This window comes from Quercus suber, unplaced genomic scaffold (genome assembly GCF_002906115.3).
Source record: "Quercus suber isolate HL8 unplaced genomic scaffold, Cork oak 2.0 scaffold_69, whole genome shotgun sequence".
Taxonomy (NCBI): Eukaryota; Viridiplantae; Streptophyta; class Magnoliopsida; order Fagales; family Fagaceae; genus Quercus; species Quercus suber.
The window spans coordinates 884,428-890,072 of NW_027069534.1; the positions used below are offsets into that span (position 1 = coordinate 884,428).

Genomic DNA, 5,645 nt, shown 5'->3' on the forward strand with positions numbered 1-5,645 from the left:
TGTCGAACAATTTCAAAACCCATTTGTTGTATCAAATTATGCATTGATAATTTGCCATCTTCAACAACTATGAGGCACTTATCGAAAAGTTTTTCAATATCGCATAACGGGTCATAGCAATAGCTACTTTGTAATATATCAACAACAATTTCCTTGTAAAATCCTTTAAAGAGACATGCAATATCAAGGAAAATATCTCGTTGAGTTGGGTCTAATCCATCGTAACTTATTTTCAGTACTTGTAGAATATTTGGATTTGGAAATATTTTATACTTTTCTAATATACTTTTCCAATAATGTATATTTCTATTGTACAAATCAGCACCTATTGTTTTTAAAGCTAATGGAAAGCCTTTGGCATAATGTAAAAATTTGTCTACGAGCTCCAAATAATCTTTCGTAGGCTTGTTTCTCTTGAATGCATGTTGATAGAAGAGTTCCCGAGATTCATTTTTATTTAATTCCTTAACCTTGTAGTTATAGTAAGTTAGATGACAATCTTCTTGGAGAGTAGATAACACATTTTCCTCTCTTGTTGCGATAATGATTCTACTTCCAGATGCAAACCAATCACATTTTCCCAGCAAATTTTCTACTTGGACTAATGTTTCCACATCATCAAGAATTAAAATAATTCTTTTGTGCTGAAGCATTTCCATTATCACATTGATTCTTTTAAAAACACTATGCACCTTCAAATCTCCTCGCCCCAAGATCTCAGAATAAAGTACCTGTTGTAGTTGGAGTATTCCATCATTTGTTCTCGATTTTTCTCTAACCTCCTCGAGAAAGCTACTTCCTTCAAAATGATATGCAATTAAGTTAAAAATGACTTTTGCAATTGTTGTTTTACCTATTCCAGGAAGACCATGGATCACTAACATGCAAACATCTTTTGACTCAATATCTAATTGGCAACTTATTTCCTCTATGTGAGAGTCTATTCCAACTGGGTATTTAACAACAAATCCTTGTGTACGATTTAATTTAGCACTTAAACTCTCTTCAAAAATTTCTTTGATAAATCTAAATTGAGGGTGGCTGCCAATCAAAAAGCATTTAAAACATGTTAGAAAATAGAAATATGATCTTAAATTGAATTCAAAATGTTTAGCATGTGAACTGCAACATAAATTTTGTTAGTTAAATTAAATGGCACATAATTTATAGATTTGAGAACTATCATTACAAACATTTTTATTTTTTAGGTCGAAAATCGATTTTAGGCTTTTAGCACAAAGATGCATGGAATATCTGCTTTGGAAAGGAGCAAACTCATTGAATACCCACTTCTGACACTTGAATGTATTTATTAAAAAATTTAGGGGAAATTTTCTAAACATGACGTAAGAGAAACTTCACAAAGCATTTAAAACATGTTAGAAAATAGAAATATGATCTTAAATTGAATTCAAAATGTTTAGCTTGTGAACTACAACATAAATTTTGTTAGTTAAATTAAATGGCACATAATTTATAGATTTGAGAACTATCATTACAAACATTTTTATTTTTTAGGTCGAAAATCAATTTTAGGCTTTTAGCACAAAGATGCATGGAATATCTGCTTTGGAAAGGAACAAACTCATTCAATATCCACTTCTGACACTTGAATGTATTTATTAAAAAATTTAGGGGAAATTTTCTAAACATGATGTAAGAGAAGCTTCAAGTTAATTGATAACATTATATGTCATATATTCTTCCCTTTCTTATCATTGAACCTTGTATCCTATTTAACTCACTAATGAAAGATATGACCAAATATAATTTTTTTATAATTTATTTTCTTTCTTTTTTTTTAATAAAAAAGCAAATAAGAAGGGTTTTCTTGGGAGTTGCTGTTTGGCAATAAAATTAATGGGAGATAACAAATTAGAGATTAAACACGTACTCATTTTTGTAATGCCAACAAGATATATTGCTGGCTTCATTTAGGGCTGCCCTCCATCTTTGCACCTTCTCTTTATCATCCTCAAATTTTTTTTCATGCTTTGCGAGTGCTTCTCCAAAATTTCCCTTTTGGTTACGTACATCTGATGGATCCACCTTGAAAAATACCGGTAACACCACTTGGCCATTATTTTTACACTCAAGAATTTTGACAAGTTCATCCAAACACCAAGTGGAAGATGCATAGTTTTTAGAAAATACAATTATCGAAATCTTTGAATTTTCTATAGCTTCAAGAAGTTCAGCAGAAATTTTTTCTCCTCTTTGAAGTCTATCATCCATGTAAGTGTTAATACCATTATGACACAAAATACCATTCAAATTGCTGGTAAAACCATTGCGGGTATCTTCTCCTTTGAAACTCAAGAACACATCATATATGTATCGTTGGGTAAAAGAGGAAGAGGAGGTTCCCTTGGTGGTCAAAAGAGCCATTGTGATTTTGATATAGAGACGGTTGAGAAGATCTGAAAGGAAGAGGAGAGGAGACGAGAAAGAAAATAAAGATGTGACGAAATTAAAATTGTAGGGGTTTAAGAAGCGAAGTGAATGAGAAATTAAAAATGAGAGATATTTCACAATAGTTTTTTGAGAAAGAACGAGAATTGGCTGAGAATGAGAGTCAATGAGTTGAATTTTAGTTGTTGTGATGCCAGGCTAAAATAAGTAGTGTTTTTTTTACTGGTAAATGATTTTTTTGGGTACATGCGCTTTCTTTGATCCAGGAAAGTTCGAATGCTCCTAATGTTGCGGGCCTATACGTCTTTTGCAGTACCAAAATTTAGCAACAACAAAATAATAATAATAATAAAAATATTGTGGTCCAAAAATTTAAAACGTGTTGGATGGGTCTCAATGATCCATTTCCTTTGTTCAAGGAACCAATTTCATTATTTTATTATATCTGGGAGACTAGGACAAACGTATTGGCAGACAAAGGTAATTAGAGATAATATTTTATCTTGGGCATTTGGACTCTGGAGTGAAGCAAGAAGCTGATGTGCATTTTCTGATTAACTTTCAGGAAAGTACGAAGAAATATCCGCTGGGCCGGGTGTAAAATACTCTCCATTTCACTTTCAGACCTGGTTGAATTTATCTGTGTGCCCCAATAAACAATCAATTATACTTTCCTAACACGGTTTATTAAAAATAATTCTAAGATCATCCGTTAATATGACCTTTATAATATTATGATATTTCTACATTAGGGTACTATGGTAATTTCCTGGCTGTAAAGAGTGTATTAAATTATTGCCTGTAAGAACATGCTAATAATTTTTTTTTTTTCTTATGGGAAAAATGGTTTCATGATGTTCATAGATTCAATCAGGTTGTGTCCAAATGTATCAATGCCTTAAAATTAAGGGTCTTGCTGACCATTTGGCTCCAATGTCCAAAAAAGCTACTCCCTCCGTCCCATTTTTTTTGTCCTCTATTCCATTTTGAGATGTCCCAAAATATTGTCATGTTTCTAAAAATAAAAGTCATTAATTTACTAATGTTCCTATTATACCCCTGTAGGGTCAGTTTTTGCGGCCCAAGCCCAAGGAGGTATGGATTTGGAACCCTCTGAGCCCAAAACAATAAATTTTGTAGAGAGTGGGCGAAAGGGCTAGGCAAATAATGAAAATTACAGTATTAAACAGCAACACCAATGAGAGAAGTTGAATTAATGTGCTCTCGGACTAATGAGTACTCTGTCCGAAGAGAAGTTGTTCATTGATAATCAAGGGTTACAATTGCTGGAGCTACAACCATGTAAGGTACCCTTTCTCTCTCCTGTTTTTCGATCCCCCTCTATCAGAGGTACCCTTCCCTTATATAGCATTGCCTTCTTACATCTCCTCCGTCCATTTGTTCGTCATCCAGGCACCCACTTGAGTACATGTCCCATCACCCCACTTTTAGCCTTATGCGAGTGGCGGTAGCTGAGAAAGCACTGTTCAGGGGTCCTATCCACATAAATGCGGCCAGGAAGGTAGGTGCAGTGCATTAAATGCGGTGGTTGAAGTATGCCTCCTTGATATTTCTCTGTTGTCGTTATCTCTATGTGTGTCCGAGGTCCTTCTCCCCCTTGACACTTGTCAAATAGATCACTTGAACCTCCCATACTCGTGTTTGATCAAACCTCTTCGGATCCGAGGACGCATGACTACTCGGACATATGAGTATCTCCTCGGATGGTATACGTGCTCATCCCCAGGCGTCCCCCATTGGCGTGGGCTTCCGACTGAAGGCCTTATCTCCTCGGATGAAGAGTGTTCCTCATTCAGGGCCTCGGGCCAATAAGTTGGGCTGGGTTTTTCCCCCCACATTAGCCCCTCAAAATTGTAGTTTTTCGTACGCATCCGAAGAGAAAAAGTAGGATTTTGACTTCCCCTGGGGCAAAAGCTTGTAAACAGGCAAACTTGAATTGACACGTGTATAAGTATAGGCACTGCTGCTTCATTAATGTCGCTGCGGCTTCCTTATTCCCCAGGCGCCTCATTAATTGCACCAGGTGACGCTTCGCCCTTCCTATCCAACGGTGATTAAATGATCCAACGGCTGAGGTTGTTCTTCGAAATTTGGGCGGGAGTGCCCCTGACCCTCGTTTGACCCCGTATAAAGCTTCAGAGGACATTATTTCTTCTTCACTTCGCGAATCTTCAGACGCTCCAGAGAGAACAGACGCACCGCTCCGTCCAAAACTCCCAATCGCTGCTTTCAGGCTTCCTGAGAGCCATCAAAAACCTTCCCACAAGCCTGAAATCCTCTCTCCGATTTAATCCCGGTGAGTCATCGTTCACCAAATCTTTTAATTTTCTCTTCGGCCATCAGTGTCAACTGAGCATCATGGGAAAACTCGAATACATGGTGGATACCCCTGAGCGTTTAGAAGCATTTAGGTCCACGTACCACATTCCCCCCAACGTGGGTGTGAGGTACTGCCCCCCAGAAAAAATTCTAACGGACCGGGAGACGGGAGAAGTAGTTATTCCTCTTATCGCCTTCAAAGAAGGGGGATGACCATCCCCATGGGTCCCATTACTACTAGCTATCTCCGAAACCATAGGATCACTCCCTGGCAGTGCGCGCCCAACATGTTTAGGATTCTAGGGCCATTGAACACCTTAACCTCCACCTAGGATTGGGCCTCACCTGGCTCGATGTAGTGCATCTGTACGAATGCCACAGCCAGCAAGACGCGGGGTACTACTTAAAATCCCGGTCGGACGTGGTCAGGCTCATTTCTTGCCTCCCCAAATCCAACAAAGGGATGAAAGACGACTATGTGATCGTCTCGGGTGCATGGCATGACGGCCATCACTGCCCGACTAAGCGTGGAAAGCCAGGTGGGCCATGCTAGATTTAGGCACACTAACCATAGGCTTAGAGTCCTTGTATTTTAATCGTTTTCGGTTTCCTTTGTGACACTGTTTTTGAGTCCCTAACATAGCTCTGCTGTGCCTTGAAACAGATAAAAACCACGTATCTCCTCGGCTAAGCCTTACGAACGTCGCCGCCCTCAACTTCCTGTTGAGATCTGAGATTTTCGTGAGCGAAGACGGACAGCTCCGATCAGCACCCCTGATTCTGGGCTACACAGGATATCCAAAGGGTTACCAACCGGTCGGCAACGCAATTGTTCAGGGGGACCATCGCCTTGCTCGTATTGACGTTGGTTGGAAGGGTTTTTGGCTCCGTAT

The 5,645-nt window shown here is 38.4% G+C and overlaps 1 non-coding gene across 1 annotated transcript; it reads right to left on the reverse strand.

Annotated features, from left to right (window-relative positions):
* Positions 1-427: 427 nt before the first annotated feature.
* On the reverse strand, positions 428-2,449 carry LOC112000339 (uncharacterized). Its single transcript, XR_010628851.1, has 2 exons — positions 1,895-2,449; positions 428-799 (listed from the first exon to the last, which is right to left on the reverse strand). It is a non-coding gene; the product is annotated as an uncharacterized LOC112000339 (transcript).
* Positions 2,450-5,645: the final 3,196 nt, after the last annotated feature.